The 27594-nt window shown below is 38.1% G+C and overlaps 1 protein-coding gene across 5 annotated transcripts in view; it reads left to right on the top strand.

Annotated features, from left to right (window-relative positions):
- Nucleotides 1-27594, top strand: part of LOC118221262 (muscarinic acetylcholine receptor M3) — an 81929-nt gene that overhangs the window by 25386 nt on the left and 28949 nt on the right. For 3 of the 5 annotated variants that reach the window (XM_035406160.1, XM_035406157.1, XM_035406159.1), the window contains exon 2: nt 1055-1164. The gene's annotated coding sequence lies outside the window, so the exon portion shown is untranslated. Of the gene's footprint in view, nt 1-1054; nt 1165-11808; nt 11967-27594 lie in introns of all 5 variants that reach the window. The other 2 variants (XR_004764077.1, XM_035406158.1) reach the window with 1 other exon arrangement.

Genomic DNA, 27594 nt, shown 5'->3' with positions numbered 1-27594 from the left:
TGATAAAATCTGTCCGCGGAATGCCTTTGAAAATGTAGATCCACACAACCTCTATAGCAATCCATTCACATTGGGTCATACTGTGACCCAGTCACTTGCAATATGTATCCTCTCAGAGGGCTTGCATAGCGGCACGTGATATTATCTATGTCCTTCATAATTATTTTGTTCTGATTACATTTTTTTTAATTTCAAAACACGGCTTAATACTTTCTAAGAATTTCTATATATGGCCCGGAAACCTGAAACCAGAGCAAAAGAAATGATAGGGGTACAATTTAACTTCCCCCTTGCCGGTGCCACAAATGAAAACTAGACATTTTCATATTTTACTGTAATTACAAGAAAATGACAAGTTTTGTCGTTAGGCTATAGGAGCTGTAGTTACCTTTATAGCGAATGTAATTATTAGATATAACAGTACAGCTGTAATATTTTGTACACTGTGTTGTTAGACAGGCTGTATCCGGATTTATATGACACAAATAGCGCTGGTAACTAGTCGACTGTGCACATATGCTTTTACTGCTAACTTACTTTTGTCATTAACATCAGTTCATGCAATGCTAGCCGGCCTCTCAGACTTACTGTATACCTCTCTGCTATAAGCGCAATTCTTTGTGTGTGTGTGTGTGTGTGTGTGTGTGAACGTACTGCAGTTCCCAGTCTGTTGGAAAGTGATGTCTACATCTCTTCAAATATGATTGTCTGGGTATTAAAACCCAGACGGGTCTTAATTTTTTGTTGTACACCCACTGAATCCTTAGAAGACCCACTCCATTGTAAAGTCTTACTGAAAAGTCCTGTAGCTCCATGGGATACTATTTTCCACAGTATTCCAACTCTTGGATCAGCTACATTTTCAGTGCTCCTAATGTGGATCCTTTAATTGATCCTGAATCTGCAGAAAACTTAATGCAGATTTGAGTGCTGTAGACAAGAGGGAAAGCTCTGAAGCCGACTGAATGTCCCCATGTGTCCTTCCTGCGGCTTCACCTTGGGTTTTCTCCGGCTTGTTGAAATACAGTTGACCCTGTTTTTGTTCCTCCTTCAGCTTGCTGTCACAATGACACAATTGGAGGACCACGCTCCAGTGGACAGCAGGAATATTGAACTGCACTCCACCGAGAGGTGACTCCCAGGAAATTCACTGCTGAAACTTTGGTGAGTTCCTGGAATCCTTCCCAGGCAAGATTCATTTTTGTTTGTTCAGTTTTTTTCCCCCAATTTTTATTGTTCCTGTTTTTTCTTTCATAACACTTCACTGAACTTGAATTTTATAAACTTGTGCCGACTTTTATAAAAAGCTGTTGTTGCTCCACAGTTCTGTCTGAGGACATGACGCATTATGAGATTTTGTTCTTCTATAGACATGGGTAGTTTTAATTGAGATGTACTGCAATAATTTATATCAACTCAGAAATTGGCATTCTCAAGACTTAGGTTGAAGTCCCTGTCAGGGAAATCTGTTTATTCACCCTGAGCTCCCCTATAGAGCTGAGTGTATCATGAGATTCGTGCTGATTATATATGTTCACACTGTGTAAACCTCATTTCTTGTTGATTCAATTTAATTATCAGTACTGTTGATACGTAATACAACATGTACAATTTGTAAATTGATAAATAACTAAATAAATAATTGTGCATGTTCAGCAGATTAAGTTAGAATGAAAGACTGGTTTTTTTTTTTAGGAATTTTTGTTCAACCTGAAGAGGTAATTCAAGTCAAGAATTGTATTGGCTTTTTGTAAAGCTTATTTGTGACATATGTCTTTCAGATATATCTGTTGTGCACCAATTACCTTACTAGCAATCCTCACTATTCTGTTTATTTTGTTCTTTCTTTCTTTATTTACTTATTTATTTATTTACTTACATACTTACTCTACCTACATATTTGTAGCTATTGGCTACTTGAATTTTTTGACCGTTGCTTTTGTGACTGGTGGTTGCTTTCTAAAATCAGTGAACATGTCTTCAGTTTTAGACACATTGAATGAGTTCTCGCACCATTTAACAAAATCCTCCACTACACCATGTTAGAGGCTGACAATGACAGAATCGCCTGCAAACTTTATGATGTGTCTATCCTCATACTGGCTCTGACACTCATCTGTATAGAGAATTTACAGGATGCGGGATAGGACACAGCCCTGGGGAGACCCAGTAGATGAGTAAAGTTGCTCAGATGTACAACCATTGACACTTAGACTTAGAAATCTATTAGAAAAATCTATCAAAAAATACAAAATCCAACAAGCAATGCTTCAATCTAGTGAAGAGCCTCTCTGCTAAAAGATGTGGTTGAATACTATTAAAAGCAGAATAAAAATCAGTGAACAAAAGTCTACATTGTGTCATGGGGTTTTCCAGGTGCGTAAATAAAAGGCAAAGAAGTATAAGAGTTGCACCTTTAACTCTTCTTTCTGATCAATCACATTTTTGCTCTTATCAAATGACTTCATCACCGGAGAGGTCATGCTGATGGAAGGATACAACTCTAAGGGCCCTGGATTCACAATGGTGGTTTGTGCAGGAGAAAATGGATAAGATTTAAGGTCAGGACTAATGCCTGTTTGTAGGTTTTCATCATTTCCAAGAGCATTATCTGACATGACACTGTATGAATGTGCATATGACTAGGGCCAGGTGTGACCTCAGCTTCTGCTCCATATGAATGCAAGCAATTTCATTTGTACAAAAATATGTGTTTTTCCATGTACTGTAAGAAGTTACTTACATGACATGTTAAGGACTAGATTCTGTTCTTTCATGCTCTTCCCATGACTCACTATGCTGAAGAAAAGCCCCAATCCGCATGAGAAAGAAGGAAAAGATTAGTTCCAGGAGGTGTTCAGGTCTCCAGGGCCTTTTTATTTTTAGAATAGCTTAAACTCCACATACATGTACACTGCCACCTCCTAGCCTGTAAACCTCTTCTGCCATTTAGTAGGGCTGATTTTGTCAAATGGCTGAATGGATAGATTTGATTGTAAAGTGCACACATGCACCATTTTTCACAGGAGGTATCTGATTTACCAATATGAGTGGGAAAGTACTTTAGAAAAGTTACTTATGACAGCTCCAGCCTTTTGCTTTCTTGTGTTTAAAAAGTAACGTTGTAGGATTTGGTATTTTGACGGTGAGTTGATGTGAATGTTTGGAAACCCTTTCATGCGCTACACCACTCCTATGAATAATAGAATCATATACTGTTCATTGCTGAGATAGGCAAAATGATTTGCGTTGGCACGGATACCCAACTACCTCTAACTCATTTCATTGGTTATATTATATAGAAGTGCAGTCATATTTTAAGTGTATCACAGTTCATAGCTTTGTGTAGGCAGCATGTAGTCAGAATTGAAACTATGCTTTTCCAATAATGGCATGTTATGTGGCATTCAACAATGTTTTCCACATTCATTTGATAAACCAAGCCCATACGTGCAGAAATATAAATAATAAGCTCCAATTCACTGACACAAGAATGGCATTTTAAATACAGTGACTCAGTGAGATAATACTCTAAAAATGTAATTTAAATGCAAGTGTCATTGGGATTGAAGTCAGTTGGTTTGGTTTTTTAGGAACAAGCAGGATGAAACTGAGGTAATTTAGACCTCTTTTGTTGGTAACATAATAAAATGGTAGCTGAACTGTTTAAAGCAAGTACCCTGGGCCATATAACCATCCAGTCATGAGGTGTGCCTGTTATATACTGCATTCCTGAAAATGACTCTTGCATCATTACACTCACTTCAAAGAATTATACATTTTTTTCTAATCTGTCACACTAAAATTTCATTATTATTTGTGCACGGTTTCATATCCATTATGTTTGACTATTACACAGCTGGTGGATTTCAGGACGTCGATGCACATATATGTATTTTTGTCATATATTTATCTTAAATTTGTGTATTTTTAATTTTGGTACTAGTATAATTTCTGAAAGGAGATTCTCGTTGAATCCAGATTAAGTGAGCCACAGAGGTGTGAGCATAATCTAAAAATAAAAGACCGAAATGTTCATTGTATTAGGAAGTCATCATTGGACATGGGTCCTTGGCAGTACATTGTCACCTTATTTTTGTGGTGGCTGTACCCGCAGATACATTTGTAATGAGATTGTAATGTACAAAACAGGTTGTCGGAGGAGTGAAATGTCTTTGGCTTGAGATTCACTACAATCTCAGTGGTCAATCAACAAGAATGTGACTATTAGTTCTTCCTCCTGAGCACTCTATATCTGGATTCCAAATGGACAATTTACTGTAAGGTAACTGACAGATGCCTGTTGTTCAAGGGTTGTAATTAATATGTCCTCATTAGAGAGCTATCTGTGCAATCAAATTATAAGTATCTGATTTGCATAAAATCAACCCCCTCAACATTTCTTAAAAATAAAGGCAATTATATATTTTGCGTCATAATTGAAGCATCTAAAAAAGATTTTTTTAAATTAAAAACATGAAACTTGAAATTGCTACAGACCAGCATTGCTTAGCATGGATCTTGAGGATGCACTTTGAATGCTTGCTTAAATTTTTGATGGACTCTTTAATTTGGCCAGTTTTATTGTGCTGTTTAGGTAATACAGAACCTGATAATTCTTCATTATTTCTGTAATTGTTCTACTTTTGGAAGTCTGTCTGTGCTGATAAGTCATTCTATAAAGATAATATTTACTTTGAGTTGACTTTGTCTTTTTAATATTTTTCCTTAATCGAATCAAACGGCTTGATTGGGTGAGTTCAGTTAAATTCATTGTTTAATTTCTTGTTTTACGTTCCGTCAAATTAATAAGCCCGTCTCTTATTTTTCATTTACACTTACATTTTAATAGCAGCACCTGAACAAAAAAATGTTCATCGATGAATGGCCTTGGTAACTTCTGGCTAGTGCAAACAAATAAATATAAAAAACAACAGTTTAACAAAAACAAACATTTTGATTTAAAATAGCAAGATGGAGTCATCATATCTACACTTCCTTCGTGATATTTTGGTTTTGGAAGGAAAGTAGTTATTTACTGCAGTTTTTACATATTGCTTTTTCCAAAATTACCATTGCATTAGCATGAAAAATTCAAAGTTTTATGAACAGAACACAATTGAGTGATAAGTATAGACATTTATACACCGCATACTCCTTCGGCAGCCTCTGTTCCTTCTTGAACTCGTCTGAGGCAAGATGTCACTCACGGCATCCTTCAAAAATAAAAAATAAAAAAGCAATGGAATCATCAAAAATTATAAATATTACAGTCATCGTTCAGAATACAAAAGAACTGGGCAGTTGCCAAGAGATCCTTTTTAGGAGCCAATAATGGGCTTGAATAACTTATACTCTCTCTCTCATCACTGAATTTGGACTTCAAATTTCCATTACTTTTTTGCTAAATGAACAAAAAGGATGAGGTATGACAGTTTGACACATTTCAAGATTTGCAAAATGTAACTTAAAACAAGCTCATATTTTCTACTTCCGAAAAAGAAAGAAGATTTCTGTTTACAAGGATAAAACGCTTGTTAAGACTGATTTTTGCAGCATGTATAATTAGTTGTTGCAGTATTATGTTAATAGAATGAGCTTTCTGTTGTTTCTTGGACAATCATGGTTTTGCAATAATGCATTATAATGGACTAACACAGGGGCCATAAGGTGTGCTTTAACAATTAGTGCTACCATTTGAAATGGGCTATTAATCAATCTGGTAGGTACACAGTAAGCCCACTCAGACGGTTCTAAAATGCGATTTGATGACGCATGTCTTTCGATGCATATGTGCCTTTCGTGTGACACACCTTGTCATTTTCATTGCCTCTGTATCTCCTGGGAGCCACCTGGTTGAGTCACTCAAACCGAACAATGTCTAGCGGAGTAGATGTGCTTTTACAACCGCACACACAGTCAGATTGATATGCGTGGTGCAGTCTCATCGGTTCTGAAAATAACTCTGCGTTTGTGATGTGGTAAATGTGTCATGGTCTGTGCAGTCATAGATTTCACATCTTGATGGCAATGGAACAAATCCAGATTTCACTATCAAAACGATGTGCGTGATAACCTCCCCTCGGCAAGTAAAATTAATCCACAGAAATTATTAAAAGAAATAATGATGAAAGAAAACCAGTCTGAGTTTTCATTTAGAGGTGGTTGATTTCTTTCTGGGGCAGCACATTCAAAATTTAATTTAGCTGAACTCTACAAGGGTGGGCTAGTCAACCAAAAACATCATCAGAGCCAAGAGTGTTTGGCTCTTATGTGCAGCTACAGTAATATGCTTAGAGCCTTTAACTAATTCCCATTACGTGCCTATATCAGCAGCTACTGTACGTATGTAATAGCCTGACCCACCGTCTCAGGACACAACCATTGTCACAGAGCAATTTGACATTGCCCTAAAGTTAAGGAAATTAACATGCAAACGAACTGCACCTTTCCGACAATGAATAATTTCTCTACATTAACAGGCACATCAAACAAGTGCTTATCAGCCGTTCAGCACACCGACTCCAGTGAGATTCAATGCACTGAGCAGCAAGCAAATAGATTCAGTGCACAATCAGGAATACACAGCACTTGGCTTGAGCTCCAGCCAACAATCTTGCAGTAGGGCTGAAAAATTTTTTAAAAATTAAAAACTTCCATCTGAAGGTTCAAGACATCTTTCTAGGTGATTTTCAATGGGTATAATTAACGAATCAAAATTGAACGCACGTTTATCAAAAAACAACTGCGCAGTTTCAGTGCGGAGGCAATTTGTATGTGACCTTTGTTATAATAATGCCGGTGTTCCTTGTCTTCCGCGACACAATAAGTAGAGAATTTTAGAAAAGAAAGCTTGACATTAAATTTCTCTTCTAAAATCCACTGAATCACTATAAAAACCTGAGGCACAAAGCCTTTAAATAAGGTTCGGTGCTGAAAGGAATCCTAGCTATCTCCTGACAATGCCAAGCGATGTGGCTCGCGGCACTTTTCTTCATATCGTCAGTAAACTTGTGTCGCTGCTTCCTGGGCCTCAGCACGTTGTACCAGGATATTACTGTGTGCGCTTCATAAAGCTCCAGAACGGAGACGAGAATAAAACACGGTCGGACTATATCACCACAAATGAGGTTTCTAGAGCAGAACGAATCAAAACAACAGAAAAATGTACTTCATAAAAATGTCCCTGAACACTAGCCCATATTTTTTTGGTTCAAGATCTGTGGAAGACCTCGGGTTGTTTTTGGCTTATCTTTCGGCCCTCTCAGTCGGGCTGAGGCACGGCTGTCCAGAAAGACTTGAGCGCGGAGCGTGTGCGCGCGCGTCTTCATCAACGCGATGAGTGCTGTGAAGGTCACCTCTCCCCCATCTTTGCGCTACAGGTTCGCAGCCTGAGCTGCCTCTTCGTCAAATAGCGTTCCCTCTTGGTTTGCCTGGCAGCGGTGTGAATTGAACCGTAATCCTGTTACTCGGTGAAGGTTTGTTACCATTTTGAAATGCTAGTCCTAGGATATGCATTCAAGTATGAGTCAACACTGCTCTTGTCACACTGAGCACACACTCTGTGAGGTTAAACTTCAAACACAACAGCAGCAATGGGCAGTCTAAGCACAGAAAATAGGAATGTAAGTGTGCTCACGAGTATTAGGCTGTAGTAGCAAAAAAATGTGAATAGGCAGTAGAGAAAAAATAAAATTAATGAATTAACAGAATCACCATTGCTTGAATGTGTTTAGTATTGTGAATTTAAGCAAGCAACAAACTTCAGTACTTTAATTGTTAATTTCTCATTTTTCATAATTCTTGAACATTTTCTGCTCAGCCTAGAGTTCTGTTTCATTATAGTTTTTCTACCTGTTGATAGTTCTCCCTGGTGTGTATTGTGACACTGCAGCGGGGTAACTTCCACCATTAATTTTCCCTCAAACTGACTGTTGTTCATTCAGTGTTGTACAAATCTTTAATACTTCTGGAATGTTTTGTTCCATTTGAATGCAGTTTCTAGCTAAGTAGCAAATGAATTATTGCATTTGTGCAATTATTTAATTTGTTTGTAGTCTTAATTTCTAAGTGTGTTAAATGACCATTAGAAACATCAGGAATGGGCAATTACACACTTTGGTAACTGAAATATTAATTGATATGCTAAGTGCAAGCTGTCAAATTGACACAACAATTTCAGATAATGCACATTTCAATTCATCATATTTAATTATGTTACTTTTTCGGACCATGACGCGTGAGAGTAAGTGGAAAATTCCTTCCTGAGAAATGTTAGGTTTGTCGAAATCCTCACTGTTTCTATGAGTATGAGTTCCAAATGAGTGGCTGCATTTCAATTTTCAGTTGAATATACAAGACGAGTGTTGTTAGATTGTAAAGTAAAACCTTTCCCTGTGAAGCTAACTCGACAGTTAAGCTGACATTACTGTGTACATCTTCATTATAAATGGCTGATGAGAAGGCACTGTTCTATTAATAGAAATTTCAGTTTTCCCGCATGTACTCTTAAGATACTTAAGAGTACATGTGGGGATGGGACTCGAAGACTGTGCGTTTTAGACACTTGCAATTAAATGCATAGGTTACCCTCAAGTAAACTTTCATTCAGGAGGCACTCCTATCCAGAGCAGCTTGCACAGCTTGCATTTTTGACAATTTATTTAGCTGCTTATTCTACTGATGCAATTCAGGTTAAGCACCTTGGTCAAAGTTGCAATGACAATGCCCTACCTGGGGATTGAACCTGAAACCTGCAATTTGTTGCATTTGCTAACAGAGCACATGCTCACGCCTCTCAACAACGAGATGTGCGGGTGTGTAGACATGGTTGCCTACCCTGAAACCAAATGAAACCAAACATCCGAAGCGAAAATACTGGCTAACACTTTAATGTTTATTATTTCATTTGAACACCTTTCTTTAGATTTGTGACGTGGTGTGACACTCTGCTCATAGACTCCCACTGAAGCAGATATTGTGTTATATTGTGTTTTCTGTAAACCGCAAATGAGGGCTATAAGGAAAGAATAATAAGAACTTTTACGGGTGTGGGGGTGTGGTGGAGGGGGGGGGGGGGAGCTGTGAAACTCATTTTACAATGACAATAGTAAGATTGTTATCACAAAAAGATAATAACGTGATATTCCTATTCACCTTGCTGCCATTTATAGTATTCTTAATTTGTATTTATATGTGCATTTAGCAAAACACATTTATAGAATGACAAAGAGGATTGATTCTGATTGATCACAATAAGGCACACAAATTACTTTGAAGTAAAATAGAAACAGAAAGGCCCTTCAGAGCCCTGTTGGCAGTGCTAAAAATGCGCAGACATTTTCATGATTCACACAAACAGTTGGTGCCTCGGTACTCCATGAAAGCAACAGCCTGTCAGGGCTCCACGGATGCCCGGAGACTTGTAAACGAACAAAGGCGCCGACTGGTCATTGGCCAACATAAATTAAAGTTTTTGTTGAATGTTAAGTTTCGGCTTTTCAGCAAAAACTATTTTGAACGATGTCCATTAATTTAATTCTTATTAGTACGTAAGTAAGATGAACTGGCAAATCGGCTTTAGCTGGGATTCACAGGACTGGATTCAATCAAATTTGTTTTCTTAACTTTGACTTCAAAATGTTACTTTCTTAAGGAAGAACGTTTCTTCCACAGACATTTTGGAGATTTCCGAAGTTGTGAACAGCCTTTGCATATAATTGTGGCCTGTGTACAACAAAAATTGTCAGTAACTTTTTACTAAATCACAATCAGAAACATTTATTTCTTCAGTGCTATATGTTCTGTGACGTTGTCTTGCCAAACAGCGTTCATATGTTTTCGTAAGTGCTTAAGGGGAAGAGCTGATTGAAGCTCGGCTTTGTGAGTGAAATGAAGCATACATCTTGATTCAGGCTGGGCCACTGTGTCATAAATAACCCATTCACAGGAATATGTTACTTCTGACTCAGACTGCTCAAAGTAATGTTTCTTTTGTATTCATGGTATCATAACTATGTAGGTAATCTGTTTTACTGTTTATATTAATGTTTATGATGTGCACGTGATATATTCTGGCAGACTTATATCAAGACCCATGTGATCTGCCTAATGAGTCATTTGCCTCAGCACAGAACAAAAACAAAACCCTTTGCCTCTAAGCAGACTAGATATAAAAACTATTGAATTGTATATGTTAATGGGTGATAAGAGAAGGCTAATGTGCTCGTATTTTACACTTTTTCCCCAAATGACCATTCCAATAGTGAGATTTATAATTCAGTTGAATGTTATAAATATTGAATGTTAGAGTAACACTTTCTTTTACAATTGGTTGTCAAAGAGATGCGTGCCTTTCAACGTTAACTGTCACAGACAAGACAATTGTAGGAATTGTGATTGAATAATGTACAGTACAGGGCAGACATTTATTAAAGCTATGTTTGGTGAGATAAGGTTCACAGCATGAAAGCACAGAACATCCTGGCCGGAAATCAGGCAGCCAAGAGAGGGACTTTATCGCTGTAATAAAAGATAAAGTAATAAAAGTGCCTTCTGAAAAAAACGTACAATGTATAAGTATTATTGAAACAAAAAAAAAGGAAGTAAAGAAAACTGAAATTCTCTGTCGTTGATATTGCTATTTGCTAACAATGATTTGTTAATAGCTTGTGATAATTCCTCTCACCCTCCAATCAATTTTCCAATTATTTTTTGACACAGTTTTTTCCTCATAACTTTACTCATTTGTTTGTCCACATGTAACAGTGTGGCCTACTAACAAAGCCTTTCAACTTTCAGTGCCTGAGTTTCAGAAGAACATACGATGGGAGAATACTCTGAAGACTGAATTGATGATTCTGGCTTTAATTAGTATAGCCTGTATTAGTGGCATCATCAGTTCTTTACAGGCTATGCTAATCTATGCCAGAATCAGCAATGCAATTGGGACCAGAAAATCCATCATTTTGTCGGTTTAATATTATGTAATTGATGTGCAGTATACACAATTGCATTAAAAGAATGATAATATTAATGTATGTGTTAGCTACATGACTTTTCATTTGACGTGTTTGTATAAAAGTGATTACAGCTGTAAGCAGTTTCTATTAAGTTTCTCTCAGTATTTGTATTTTCACAATAAATGTGGCCATTCACTTGAAGAATGACTGAGTTTGTTCAGGGGCTAGTTCATATCCAGTCCAGTGTAACCTATTTATTTGTCTCTTGGCACAGTATTTTACTGTTGCTTGGCAGTATATTTTGAATGGTGATTCAATGATGGCCAATGTAATGAAGTCTCAGATGAATGTTTTTACATTTGTATGCATGGCGTTTTTGAAACATCTTTGATAATTGTTAAGCCCCAGCCAGAGAATTCAAATGTGCACTGATTTAAGGGTTTCTATGTGTCTTTACAAAGGGATTGATGACAGTCTGACTTGCTTGTTCATGTCATGCAATTGAAGATTGTTCTCTTTCAGCCTTTGTAAAGCAGAGATCTGCTTGCTCATTCAGCAGAAGAAATATTTACACAAAGTATTGAATGGTGCTATGCTTTTTAATGAATTCCATAATCCATTAGCTATTGATCTCCAGCTTCAGAGGTCAGCTGGTGGGCTGGTTGGAAAGCAATTTGTACATTTCTTCTGTTTCTCTAAATAGGTCAGTTTTTGTTTGCAAATGCATATCGTAAGTGTGTAAATAGATGTGCGTATGTTGCTAAATTACGCACTCTCATTACAATGTCTGAAGCCAGACATATCAAATTGCGTCTCCTCCTGACTTAATTTCCATGTCTTTGTAAAGGAACACTGCATGTGCATGGCACAGGAGGTGCTGTAATGTTAATATGCATCTGCGGGAATCCAGGCATCTTGGAGAGGGACAAAGGGAGTGGATACACATTCCGATCATCTTCCGCAATCCCCCAAAATCTAAATCAGTATCTTAAAGACTGTAGATATGTGAGTCTCTTTTATTTTTTATTTTCTCTCTCTCTCTCTCTCTCTCTCTCTACTGCAGACAAGAACCATAACATTTGGGAAATGGAGAAAACATTTCAGAAGTGTTCTTAATGTGTTCTTAGTGTTGTTATTAATAAATCGTAATGATTTATTAATTGTAGTTGCAATTATTAGCAGCAGTAGTAAGATAAATTGTAATAATTCCTGTATTGTTGGGTTTTCTTAGCCCTAATTATGGACAAGTATTCCCTGGTAATCAATGCAGTTACACACATTTGATTTGCACTTGAGGTAATGCTTTTAGAAATGCTGAACCACTATGGCATGTATTTTTCACACTCTTTTTAAATGTGATCAATTCTTAAAATATGGCCATGATGTGAACATTTCAGTTTCACTTCTGATAATGACTCAACTGTGCAAGAACATTAACATATTCTTAAAATGATGGCAAGTGGTTTTACAGCTAGCCCCAAGTAGCTAGGAAAATGAACTTGTGGAAACATTACCAGTTATTCTCTATGAGCTGTTTTTCATACTTTGTGGATCACATACTTGATATATGGTCTATTACTTAATCTATACAAAATTTCTTTTTTATTTCATGGAAACATCAGAGGGTTTTATTTGTATTTAAATGTACTAAATACTGATCATGTTGTAGCTGAACATGAAACATGCATGTTTTGCATAATGTGGCAATGATGTTTCCTACTTTAAAATCGTCTCAAGCAGCTGTGTGCAGCACTTGTAAGAAAATTGAAGAGGGATGTTTGAAAGAACCATATGGTGCCATCGAAAAAAGTAGTTATTTTCTAGAGCTACAGATTCTGCTGTGCTACATTAGACAGCATCCATTGAATTACCTGGAGTCATTTTATGTGGGTGGCTGGACTAATGTATCATTAGTCTCCAATACAGTATTGCTTTTTCAATAAAAAATTAGCCCCCCTCATTAAAGTAATGAGTTGCCTTCACACACAGGGATAGATGCTTGATTAAGATGTCTGGGTTAATGAGTGTATTTTTTCAGTTTAAGCAGATGGGGGACCTGCTTAAACTGAAAAAATATGGGGATGGGGTTATGTCTTCATAACATACGAACATTCAGACAAGCATCAACATTAGTCTGAATTTGTCATGGTCTTCCTAGCATGGTGATTCCTAAAATGGTGATTTCCCAGCATTTTGTGTTAGCTAGGAAAAACAGTGCGGAGGCCTGAAGTGAGAAGTGCACAGCTTTTGGTTTCTTTTGAGAAAAAAAGGGCTCAGTTGAACAGGGAAAAGAAGCTCTTTGGAAAAATGCATTTTGACACATGTGCCCCATGTAGAATTTTAGGAATGTGAGTGTCAGGGCACGCCGGACAATTAAAAAGCGGCTTCACAGTGTGAAAGTCCCCTTTTGAGAGCCGACCGGGATGCGAGGGTTTCCCGAAGACGTGGGATATGGGAAGCGCCAAATAAGGGGTCCTGCGTGTTTTCGTACCGCTGTGGTGACGTTATGAATGGTAGTGTCAATTACATCGTTTTGCCCGCCGGCCAAAAGTAGAATAGATACTAAAAAATTAAACACGCACATTTCATCTAGGCATGTTTTAGACAGCGTGCATTACATTGTGAAATTTGGTCTGCTTTTTAATCACACAAAGGGTTTGTTATATTAAAAAAAAGCTAAGCACGAAAATATGTTTATTGCGTTTTAGAGCTCAATAGCGCTGTCTTATATAAATTACCTTTCATTAGGCAATGGTATTATGATACTAGGAATCCGTTATGCTTTGGAACCTGTTTTCGGGCATTTGGCTGCAGAGGGACGTCAAAAGCAGTTTTGCAGAGAGTGCTATTCAGTTGACAGCTTTTAACAATGATTGAATCTCTGCTGGGGAGGGGAAAGCTTGGTGTAAAAAGGAAACACCAGCCAAGTCAACCAATATGTTTTTAATGAGCATTCACATTAGAAGTTTTTTGTTCTGCTCCTCAGGAAAACAGGCTTTAGTACCTTATCTTTCACTGTCATATGATTGGCAGTCAATGCAGTGATTTGTATTCTGGAAATGAATGGATTATTTTTGGTTTGCTTTATGCTCTGCATATGTCTAAAATGTATCACAGTTCACAAGTAATAAATTATGTAAGTATTAATAAGTCATCTAATAAGTAATAAATAGCTTGTTATTGTAAGTAAATTGCATACCTGAAGCTGATTAAGGCTGTTATTGCTGCAGTGATGGCTGTTTTAGGTAGTGGGAATTCATATTCTGTTTATGCTTTTGTGAAGTTTATATACATCTGTCGAACTATACAAGTCAGATTCAAATTGCACAAATTTCCTTTACACAGACATAAAAGAATGTTGCTCAAGGCAATTATATAAAAAATGACCATTAATTTGAGGTAATTTTAACACTGGTAGAACATGTAACATAGCAAATCATGATAAAAATATAATTAAGTGAATCACAGTGAAATCCTCCAACGGTCAATAAAGTCTTCCCTATGAGAAGGTCAGGGTACATCTCAATAGGCATCAAAAAGCAAACCTAAACAGCAGTGACAGCAAGTACCACAGTTATAATCCTCCTTGAGCTATCAGGAAGAGTGAGTTACAAAATGAAAATGAATTTACATAATCCACAATCCTACTCTACTACTGCCGAATACTGATTGGCTGGGGGAAAATTACTGATTTCTACTAAGAAACTTAAACAATGTCTGTCTAAAGGGAACCCTGGTTTGCTGAGTTGCGAATATTACATTTTTTTGCAATATAAAGCAGCTACAGCTGCAGAATACAGACCATTACTCAAAAAGTAAATATATTATTATTATTATTATTATTATTATTATTATTATTATTATTATTACCCCAATGTAATTCCAGGGGTACCCAAGAACGCAAGCAGAGTGTTGAGCAGCAATATTCCATAGGCAGTAATTATCAGGGTTTTCCCTGCTCTTTCTGAGGGCATTAATTAATTTGATAATTTTGGGTTTTCACTTGAATAGCCAGGCAATGTGAACAATATGGCTGTTTCACACAAAGAATGGGTTTAATCACAAGAAATGTAAAGTCAATGTACTGTGTAGTAGTTTTTTTTATATATATCTAGCCTGAGTTTAAATGCCCTCTAAGACAAAAGAAAATGGTATTATTCCACGGCACGATGTGCTACATTAATTTGGCTTTGTCTGTTATGACTACGTACCCTGATGTAAGTACTAAATATACAGAAGGCGGCTAAAACATCCCAAAAGTTTACTGTCAGCTTTTCCATAGTTTCCATAGTTCCTCTGAAGTTGAAAAAAACACATAAGCCCACACATTAAGTATTAGCTTCCAGAGATATACTTAGTATTTGGTATTTTATTACTTTTTTTTCTTTTAGTTTTCAATACAGTTTAATCAAATTAATCTGAAAGCAGTCCAAAGCAATAGTATCTTATCTCCGTCTATGATTTTTGTGCTTCACTGTGTGAAGCAGGCATCTGTCTGGTTACTTATCCTAATATTTGCAGTCTGATAAAGTAATCTCCAACGAGAGCACTAATTAATATTGCAGAGCTATAACGAATGTGCGTTGCAGTCAAGGACACAGTGAGCCAGAAGTTAAGAGCCTCTCCGTGGCGGACAGGGCTTAAGAAGGTGCAATAACTCTTATGCTGCGGAGGCCATACAGTACATCAGATTCCCACAGTCGCCTGGATTCAGTCAACATTTGTGCTTAACATTCACTGACAATTAAACACAAGTTTTTTTTTTTCCACAGTATTGTATGTTCAACAGTCCTTATAATTACCATTCTAATATTTTCTAAATATCTGAATATTAGTTTTGAAACAATTTCAAAGAGAAACCAAAAACATTAATCATCGCCATCCTTGCTTGAATTTCATTGTTAAACCCGAACCAGGATTATTCAGAACATGTTCAAAACATGTTCATTTTACAGATTGCTGAAACAGAACATTGCGTTCTGTTATTATTCCCCTCAATAACAGCCATGTCATATTGTCTTTCCTTTTGAAATTACAGGACATTTTAAATGCTGTATTAAGTATTCATGGGATATATTGCATATTGCAGTTGAACATCACTGTGATGTGCATAAATGTATTTTCATTAGATACATTTTAACCAAAAGTGAATGGACTTGTTGTTAAGAAGTAACATTCTTTCTGAAGGAAAAGCAAATTATTATTTAAGGCAGCAGTATGTAAGCAGTCCTGTGTGTCATTTTCTTTCTATGAATATGTGAGTGGTGTTACACAGATTGATCTCTGTCAATATTTAACTGGTGGTTGAAGGCTGTCAGCATTGTGTCCCCTGAAAGTAAATGATTTTAAACACTTTTTACTCCTCTTTTTTATTTTATTTTTCTTTATTTATTTTTTTTTTCTTTTCTCCACATTTGAAATTCTCAATCATATTCACAAGACCACCTTGTAGCTGTGACTTCCAGTATCAATTATACAGAGTGCAGACTAGCGTTAGCGTGCTCTGAAGCATGAGCTGCCACTTTCCCTTGCTCTGCAGTCCGCTAGCTAAGCACCGCCGCCTCGGAGCTGCAGGCTAGGCCATGCTCCTGCTCCGTTCAGCTGGCTCCTGAGATTTCTCACTTCATTTATTCTCACAATGGAAAAGTAATCATAATTCTGGCAGGATATTATGTAGGTCACCCACTGGCCATACTCAGTATCACCACAGTATAGATAACGCACCTAAATAACAGTTCATGTGGATACAGGATAATGAGGTTTTAAGGAAATTAAAAGCTGGTACAATTTAACTTAGAGTACAGTCTGTGCCTGCATTTTTTACATTGTTTTTTATTTGCATTCACAATAATGTCCCATCTGCCTGTTTTTTTCCTAAATTCTCTATTAAGCATCTAAGTTTGGATGTTTGACCTTATTCCAAGTGTCATCACGATTTCCAGTTGAAACTCAGATTCTGGCCACAAGATCAGCTGCGGAGTGGAGATATAAATAATCTCTTTGGCTCTTGAACTCAAACCTGAAAAGTCCTCATCCCAAACTGCAAATTATTTTGCCATGGTGAATGCTTATACATGTATATAAAGATGTCCCACTGATAAAACTTATTTGAAAGGGAAAATCAACCTGAAATTCCATTTTTATTTCCCATCCCAAACTGACCATCCCAAACTATACAAGCACTTATCAAAAGACCACCTACCTGTAGCTGTTTGCACTGTAAATACCATTGATTATGCATCAGCCAAGTCTGAGATTGAACTGCAAGTCAAATATTGTGACTAGAGAAAAAAAATGGCACTGGCCTTGTATGCTTGTCCACTATCAGGCCTTAGTGGTAACATCATTTTAAATTCTACTTAAAAGCCTTCATGGTGTTAATGTCATGCACGTGAGACGGACATCTAATGGCAAAATTCTTTCTTAACTTGTATTTTTTGGTCTGTGATAATCAAACTTAATGGGTGGAAGGCCCATTAAGGATGGCCTGGATTTACAATAGAGAGAACACAATCGCCACGGTAGAGCAATAACTAATGTGCCCTCTCAGAAAGTGCTGTGAAATGTCCACTGGTCTGTGTCAACCACAATGCAAGTAGGAAAGACTGAGGTCTCTATTTTAAAGGTCATAGCACATGGCTCAAAGCGCAATGTGCAAGTGCAATTAGGGCATGGCCAGACCCACTTTTGCTAGCTTCATGGCATATAGTTCAAGTGAAAAGTAAAGCACACATTTAAAATGGGCTGGACATAGTGGACTTAAATTAATTAATTGGTGGGTCTTGGACATAACGCGTTAAAAGCCAATCAGATTGTCATCTTTCATTCCGTTTACTAGCACCTGTGTTTGCCCCTCGGTGGATTGCTAATATAATGGTGGATTTGGCGAGACTTTGAAAAGACAGATTTAACTCTGAGGAAAAAGACCTGCTCATGCCCGAGTCCATTAAAAATTACTGGATTAATTGTGAAATGTAGTTCAAATGAGTTTTTTCTGATTTAAAAGGTTTATTTTTCTTAATTAGACTTTAGTAGTTCTCTTTAGAATAATTTTGTTCAATTATGGAGTAACAGGTGAAGTCAGTAGGGTTTTAATTGCTGAAAGCCATTGGCCAATTTTATTTGTCATTGCCTGCAATTGTCTAATTTGGATCAATACTATGTCCTACATTATCATGACCTTGTATTTTAATTGTGAATTTTTGATAAACACAATAATAATCTTTCTCATTTTGATCTTGATATTTTTATGCATGCGCATCCCCCTCTGGTTATAACAGACCAGGGGGTGTACGTGTGTGCGTTGCATATCTGCCTGTGTAGGCACATTCCTATCTTAATGCTGCACCCTTAAAATCGCAATGAAACTTCAGGTTTTGGTCGGTCATAATGCAAACGCTTTCAGCTGCATCAAAATGGTAATACACCAACAATTACCATGATCATACTTCCTTTTAAGACCCGGGCATTTGTTATTTTAACAACGTAGGAGCTGGACAGGAAAACAACGACTGCATTTGTCTGAAACTAGCAAAGACTCTTGCATTTGTGTTACCGCCGCGTCGAGTCCAGGATAGAGCCTCGAGCCGCCAACCCGCCATTACCTCATAGTGAGACGCTCGGAAAAAAATCCAAAGTCACGGCTCAGACGCCGGGAAATATATTCAGAGATTGATTTGGGGTCGATCTTTAATTAGAACTCCTTTCTCTTCTGCAACTGGCAGCCATTTCACCAGCATCAAATTTCCCTTTCATGTCCTGGGCTTTAGAGTATGAAACTGTGGCAAAGGGATTTGGCGGCGGCGAGTCTGACTCCTCAGTTCGAGGACAGTCTCGTCTTTCCTGTATTTGCGGACATTCATTCATTGCACCACAGGAAGTGAATTCTTATGCTCATGCAGAGATGTGAATAGATGTCATGAAGTTTCAATTATAGGCTGATCTCAGAGCTATACAAGGTACATTGCAAGTGCTATTTTTGCATGGCTATGCAAAGTTTTGTTTTGGTGGGAAGCCCCTATAAGTGAAGTTCTGCCTTGGTTTGCCAAGAGGAAATTAAAACAACCATCTTAATCAATTTTTTATTTTATTTCTGTAACTCAGGGGGAATCAGTCTCCTAAGACATAAATAAGTGATTATAAGCTGTGGAAAACTTAGACCTGCAAAATTTGTCAAGCAAACAAAGTGCTCTTTTCAAATGAAAATACAGTAATTCCATAATAGATTGAATGGATCTAGATCAAGACAAATATATTTCAGAGATGTTAAAGACGTTTCCCTTTATGAGTATATTCTCCACCTCTCTTGACCCAGAATGTGGGTGAAAATCCTGATTTTACTTTATGACCAAAAGAACCATTTAAAAAAAGTGACCTTTACACCAGATATGTTTCCACACAGGAATACCTGAGATTTTTGATTATGCCAGTGGTCTAATTGTGCTTCTGATATGGATTGTTATAAACAGGTTGTCCTTTCTAGTGTTAGTGTTCTCGATCTTTCTTAATCCGGCATGTGAATCTCAGGTCTATATGTTCTGAACACGAATTACAAAGTGGCCCAAACTGTTCTGTGCTGTCAACAGTATTTTTCATCCTCTAGTCCCCTGCCAGATGGGACTTTCTTTTTATAAATTTATTAAATTGGGTTCACTTTTCAGTGCAGATGTGTGAGACATTTGAGAGAACAGCAATGACGAAGTGTGGGAAGTGTGCTTGTCTAATCTGGGCATCGACACGCCACATACCTCATAATTAGAAGAGATGTTAGAACCCTCAAGCTCCACAGAGAAGCTAAATCACCATGAAGTCACATGACTTAAACTGACTCCATCGTGAATGGAGCTTTGTGATTCTGAAATCTTCTGAATGTACGATGAAAAGTACGAGGAAAATTTTTTATATTTCCACCACATTGATCCACCCCTTGTGCACATAAATGACAGTATATACAGTGAATGCAGGCATCGTTTTTAAGTCTTGGATGAAATAGCAAGTTGATTAATACGTTTTGAAGTCGGACCATATCAATTCATCAGTGACCAATGGCAGAAAATGACCCCTGTAATAGAGTAATGCAAAGACACATTAGCACTGGAGAAAAAGTCATTTCTGAAGTGATATCATCTAGAAAGACAATTATACAGCCCTACAGAATGTGAAGATAATTACTCTATAAGAACAGAGACAGAATTGCTGTGCATTTTGTATCTGTTCTCCCACCTCTCACATATGGCAAGACGGTAATATTACCTTTTTATATTTACAGGGATTTGCCTGATTTCTTATTTAAAGAAGCTTATATACAATCCATACACACATGCATTTATACATATATACACATTGGCTTACATATATAGCTGGATATTTATTTACTCTTGGAATTCAGGTTAAGTACCTTGTTCAAGGGTACCATGGCAGTGTCCCGCTAGCTGGCTGTCACATTCCTTCAAGCTCCCTGTGGCCACTCCTCGTGGCACGAGCTGTGCTCTGCCCTCATCCCCCAATGGAGAAATGACCTTCCCAATCAGTCAGGAAGGCAGATTTAGTGGCTGTCTCCTGCACACATTGCAAAATTCACCTCTTCAAGTGACCAATGTTTCAATTCAACTCATTGTTTTTATCTTTTTTTCTTCATTTATCTTAAATCAAGCACCTTTACAGTGGCACTTATACTGTATATAGTAGGCCAGCTAAAATAAGTTTAAGCAGTGAGTGAAGCGCTAGTCTTTATTTATGAACTGAGCACTATTGAATAATCAGATTTTTAAGTGCTGTAGGTCAATGCACTGTGCTACATGTAAAAGCGGTGCATGATTGTATTGTAACGTATTACGTTAATATTAAGACAGTGGCATCCAAAGAGAGCACAGCTGCTCTTAAAAAAGCCTTCTTTCCTCTCTGCTAGTTGATTAATATTCATCAGCATACCAAACCAAGCATAGTTTGTCATGGTGTCCTGGCTTCCATTCATAGACAGTCGTGAAAGCACTTGCACCTTACGGCAAGCAGAGCGAGAGAGCTAAATCGTAGCTTCAAAAATTCCTGTGAGGTAAACATTTAAAATAATGTCATTTGGCCCTCCTGTTTCACAAGAGAAATGCCTTCCTTTCTAAGCTTATGTACTGCAGCAGTCCCTCTCTTGCACCAGCTCCATCATTAACACTGAAGTGCCGTGTACATCGGCGTTAAAATATTTGTCTTTCCCCGAAAAAGATGATCTCACAGTCGCACGGCCAGGCAGACTGGGCTGGACTCTGTAGCAGTTTGGTGGTTTACAGTGTTATCAATCATTGTGCCAAGGCTTACCGCGGTGGGCTCAGCAGGCATCTGAACTGGGAAATTTATGGTAGGAATTCTGAATGCGATAGAAAGGAAGGTAGGCACCACACTGCCTCTGTCACTCAAAACGGGAGGATTTCATTACCTGGCATCAATCAGGCCCATATTGAAAGCTGGCGTGCTTTACAGGCTGCAGAAGCGTTCAAAGTGCAATAATTGAAGTCCACTAGAAGTCCTGAAAGTTAACGAGTTGTGCCATTCTGTGACATATGTGAGGCATAAGTTCAAAGGTCCATATCAGGAGAGTGTAATGCATGCTGGTACTACCTGCCCTGTATGAACTGTGACTGAGAATTTAGCACGACCACTGTTGCTCAGATGTGTTCATCCATAGCTGCAAATAGTACTTAGAGGTGTCAACCAAGTGCAATGGCTGAGATGTTTCTGTATTTAGAGGTAGGTATTTTTTATCGAAAACGGGGGACACAGTACATAAAGGGTTATAATCACTGGATATAGCTGTAAATACCCGCAAATTAAATCTGATCGTCTGCAGTTTAACCTCATGTTCATTGTTCCATGTTGAATCTAATGTACTGGAGTACAGAGCCAAAACCACAAAAATGGTCCACATACGTACTGTACTGCAGATGTAAGTTTGCAAAGTGAAGTTAACTGACTATTTAGAGTTTGTCATACTTTGGCCTGTATTCAGTCTGCATTCGTCCTTAACTGTGACTGACATTAAAGCACAAAAGTATATATATTTTTCTTCATACAGTTCAGTGATCATATTATTTCATTTTATTAAAAATAAATATTGTATCTGCATTAAGTTGTCTTTCAAAGGAATTGTAATCCACCCTAGCTGTCCACATCCATATTCTACAGGTGTTCAATTTTCCTTGGTCTAAAACTGATAACAGAGGGACGTGTGACCCCCATCAAACGTGCTGTATATGTTTCTTAGGTTATGCTACTGTACATATTTCATTACCGCGGCTGAATGACGGAACATGCTTACTCACCTCCTAGAGAGCAAGGCGAGCTAGGAGGAGATCTGTGGTAGATGAGTAACTCTTTCCTCCATACCAAATGAAGTCCCAGTTCACTGCATCACTACATGCACAGCGCAGTGCTACCTTATTTTATTTACCACACGGGCCGCACGGGGAAACCAACACAATTCTGTAGTTACTTAGCATCTCAGCATATTTATTGCAGGGTCAGTGGCCCAAGTGTAACAATATTACTTGCTGGGATTTAAAAAGCAAAGGTATGTTAAAGAGCAAAGGATCGTGCTTTATGGAACCATAGTTCATGTTCACAGTGGGTTGACTGTCAGAGAATGGAGTAGCGGTATGTATTGTATTAGAAAGACTATAGTGAGTTGGTACCCTGCTCGACCATCTATCATGCTCATAGCATACGAGCCTGTGCTGTAAGATAAATGATTCTGGGGTATCTAAATACATAATTCATTTCCATGCATTTCATTTAAATTCACTGTGTGTTTATATCTATATGATATATTGCCTTTTACAAGCTCTGCCACCTGTATGCCTTTTCTGATATTTCCTGCAAACGCTTCTGTGCCGTGCTTCCACTTGAAGAAAATTACTTTGGGGGAAAAAAAAGGTCTATCCACATGTCAGTGCTCACATGTACTCACGTCTGGCAATGAGTGGATGTTAATTTCCTCAGCTGTTAAAACTGCCAAAAAACTCCCACCTTGACTCTCATCACAATGCCTGCACTTGATTAGGGGCTTCCGGTCGGTGAGCGACACAGCAGAGCTTTCACTTGATTTATGCTAAAGTACTTGTCGGGCCTTATATGAAGTCGCTTGTCGTTGGCGTTTGACAGCTCACTGCCACAAAATGAAGTGAAGCTACAGTACTATTGCATGTCTTCTCTGTAAATCAGTCATATTTATCGGTGGGTCTGTATAGAAGCCATTGTCGGGTTTATATTCTCACTCGTTACTGTCTTCCTGGTCTCCTCCCATCATATGGTCGGGATGAGTGTATGAGGTTTTACTTAGACATCAGCAGCCTTCTGTGTATTGGCCAAACACACACATGAGTGTGAACTTGAGTGTGTGCATATTTACTTTGTATGCAGTCTGTTTTTGCCTGTGAGAGCTTTATCATTATAATTTCTCCTCAGAGGACCTCAAAATTTAGGGGAAGGTGAACATAACAATAAAGTTGCTAAGCAAATATGAAACCTAATGTTGGTGTTTTGACAGAAAAGGACGTTTTGTAAAGTAGGTCATTTTAAAAGAATGATATAAGCCAAGCGTGAATATTCGCCAATGTGGAATATGATATTAATATCATGAAAAGCATTTTTATAATTTAATGCTGTTTTTGATTATACCTGCACTATTGGCCATATGTCTTATGCCAAAAATCTAATTGTAACTCCGTTTAATTTCTTGTAATCACTCCCGGTATTGTGCTGTGAAAAGCAATCTGTGGCCCCATTGTGAAGAGCTTTTCCATAATTAAAAAATTGATTGAGAGATTTCGCTGATTTGATCTATTTTTTATTACTTGCATTGAAATGTAATTGTCATCCTGTCATGTTCCTGAAAATTGCACCTTGCTTGATTTATTTAATTAATTTTGGTACGTCTGCCACAAAGGGGTGGAAGGGAGACATGTAGTACAAGCAAACTTTAAAACCCAGCGTCGTTACTGCAGAACGGTGCTCTACAATTTTCCCTTCAGGCCAAACCAATACAACTTCGATCAGCAGTGACTCAATTCCCAGTGTTGCAAAAGCTGTGGACCGCATGGCTTTTATCTTTGCCACTGTAATATGGGCGACTATTCATCAAAAAACTATTTACCCAGTCCCGTTTAGAGTTTTCCGAGCAGCCATATTTTTCTATGTAATCAAAGGCAAGCTCCGTAGGTAGGATTGCACCTTGTAAATCTCCCTATTTAAGATCAAATTGGTTTATATCAACACAATGTACAGTGATGTGTGCCTGTGTAAATATGTACCAGTGAGATGAGTGTAGGTGATGTATTAGGGATCATACACATGAATCTGTGTGGTTTATGTTTTAGCATTTACATGTGAAAATTTTGCATAAATACAATATGAATGATAATATGTTCAAGATTTTAGCGAGGTTTGGAAGAAGGAAAATGCTCCATAGTGCTCCATGTTTCATAATCCATCACAATTCTTTGTATTGTCTTCCAGCAATAATTCAAATGTGCAGAATCTCCATGTTGAGGAAGGGCTCTCTGTTTATTCAAGGTTATCTGCTTCCTAAGTTTCTAGCCAAGTCAGAGCTGGCCGAAAGCATTGAGATAATAACTCTCAGAAGGTAAAATGAGATGAAAATAATATACCATATATTTTCAGTCAAGAAATATCTGCCTCTTCTCTCCAAGCTATAATCTTACTTCTTAATTGACCTTCAAAAAATTCAAATGAAATAGAATAAATTTGCATTACTTAGATTGGCTCATTTCTTGTGACTTTTTAAAATTTTTTTAAATTTGAGAGCAATCAGAATACGATTTTTGATTATATATTATTGCTATTTCCTGACTGTTGATGCCATATAAATGTATTCGTAATATCAGTTTTAATAATGCCAGAAATTGCTTCGTCTGCTTTCAAGCTGATAACCATCAAAAAGTCAGACCTATAGAGGACCACCAATATCAAGCAGTGAGACATATGTCAGCAGCAAGACACAGCATGCCACTGACTGATATGGTAATTCATGCTAACGCAAATGCACATGGGGTGGTGGACTCCCAAACTTCCCCATCCATCACATAAGGGCAGTTCTGAAATGACGAAGGAGGGAAACAAGACGCCTTAACTGCTTTTCAACGGCAGTTTCAGACGGACTGTGAGCATGGTGGGGCGGAACGCCTCGTAATTGGCTTTTTCGAGAGAGGAAATGGACGAAAGAGTAGTTTAACAGTGACAGCTCACTTACCCACGCCATCAGGATCCTGTTCCACCCCCAGGCCCCTCTCCTCACTAATCACTGCTGCCCAGTCGTTGCGTATATCGTCACCCCTTCTCCTTAATACGTGTGCCGCAGAATTTGAAAAGAAGTACGACGTGTTAGCTAACCAGGAATGTTAACTTTCCTGGCTTATGGTTTCCTTGTGATCGAAACAAAACAAAACAGGAATCAAGTTTCGTTGGCTCAATCACCACAGCTTGCCGATGTTGGAACAACCGGCTGACTGCAGAATATTTTTTTTTCCTGATTTTTATCACTTCTGTCTCCTGATTTTCAACAGCCATGTCATGGAAAACACTCCATTTGTTAATGTGAAGTCGGCATTATGTTTACTTATAAATGTCTTTGAAATCGTAGCGTTTTCCGGTCTGGACTCTTATCAGTGTGTGGCATGCAGCTGGGAGGCCGGTCGGGTTGGGGCTGTGTCTCTTGTATCAGGACCTAAGGACTCTTGGCCATGTTCCATGGTGGTGTACAGCTGTTCAAGTGCAAATCTTTTAATGAATCAAGTATATTGTACTTCTCTCCTCCCCTATCTGACTGTGTAAAACCTCCAAGATGCTGAGACTCTTATGCTTATTTACTGGAGGGGGCACTATTAATAGGAAGTTCAATTATTCATAGAAAGCGTGTACTGTAAGTGAATTCTCTTCATGAATGCCATAAACTGGAGAGATACTGCATCCTATGAAGGGCTATTGACCATAAGATGGACATATTTTTCTGACATGGTTGTGTCTGGCTTGAATTCTGAAAAAATGTTTTGCTTAGGTACTTTGCCTGACATCCTTAGCCAGTGTTTTTAGCATAATTTCTAGCATTTGCAGATAGTACATTGTGGGCCCTGTTTAGGTGATAATGTTAATGTAAATATGGCTCACAGCAAGAAGGTCCGGTGCACGAATCCCAGCTGGGGCCTTCCTGTGTGGAGTTTGCGTGTTCTGCCCATGTACACGATTCTTGCAGCTACTCTGGTTTCCTTCCGCAGTGCAAACACATGCGGGTTAGGTTAATTGGGGAGTCTAAATTGCTCATAGGTATGAGCGTGTGAGTGAATAGTGTGTGCGTGTGTCTACTGTGATGGACTGGCAGCCTGTGAACGGTGTGTTCCGGCCTCTCACCTAATGCATGATGGGATAGGCTCCAGCAACCCCTGAGACCCTTACTAGAAATAAGCAGGTATAGCTGATGGATGGATCGATGAAATTGCTCATAGGTAGGAGTGTGTGAGTGAATAGTGTGTGCGAGTGTCTACTGTGATGGATTGGCAACTTGTCCAGGGTGTGCTCCGGCCTCTCTCGCTCAATGCATGCTGGGATAGGCTCCAACCCACATCCCCCCTCCCCCCTTCCCCCAGCAACCCTGAGCAAGAATAAGAGGATTAGATAATGGATGGATGGATATTTATATGTACATTTAGATGCATAAATTATCATCAAAGGGCAGGGCCATGCTTCTTATCTATCGTCAGTTTCCGATCAAGCTTGAATCAATTTTAACATGCTTTTTCATCTGCATGTAGACAAACAATTAATCACTGACAGCAGCCTACTTCACTTGTCCAGCCAGTATATTGCACATATCTATATTATATGGGCTTAAGTAGTGTGGCATTATCAAGTGAATCCTTTGTATGCTCTCCTGAAGGATGAAGCTGTTCCTTCCAAGTAAGGCTCACTTCAGTTAATTGAAAGGAAACTTTTACCTACAACCAAAAACCTCCGTCATTTGTGAGACATAATTAAATTTTGATCTCCACAAATGGAGTACAAATGAATTACATCCTGTGAGGGATATCTCGCTTTGCTTTGAAATGTTTGGGGAGCCAATTCAGCTGCCATGTATTTTTTTTGCTAGAGAATCTATACAAACCGTTGCTGTCTATTCTTCCTAAACGAATCCACATTTCTGGGTAAATTTTATGGTTTGTTATTTTGGTAGCCGCTCCGAAGCACGCGCTGTCAGTTGCAGCTTCTTTTCCCCCTGCTGAGCTGCCCAGCCATTGCATCAACGGAGTGCTTCTCGTGTGCAGCTGCCACAGACCGGCTGCAGGCACTTAACAGAGGAGCTGATTTTCTGTGATGAGAAGACTGGCACTCCAGCTTGCTCAAAACATCATTGCAGCTATTTACAGCATTGCAGTAAGGTTGTGTAAGGGCAATGACAACATTGCAGCATTGTATTTACATTTCCTTTTTTTTTTATTTTTTTTTTTACCAGCCGTTAAGTTTCAATCCGTTTTTTTTTTTGGCTCTGTTTGCAATCAAAAAAAATAAAAATAAAAATTTTACAAACTTACAAAATAAACTTTTGAAAAATGTTCTTTATCCAATGGCCATTGTTTCA

This window comes from Anguilla anguilla, chromosome 2 (genome assembly GCF_013347855.1).
Source record: "Anguilla anguilla isolate fAngAng1 chromosome 2, fAngAng1.pri, whole genome shotgun sequence".
NCBI lineage: Eukaryota > Metazoa > Chordata > Actinopteri > Anguilliformes > Anguillidae > Anguilla > Anguilla anguilla.
Note: the sequence above shows the minus strand (reverse complement) of the source record. Positions and strands in the feature narration are given on the sequence as shown.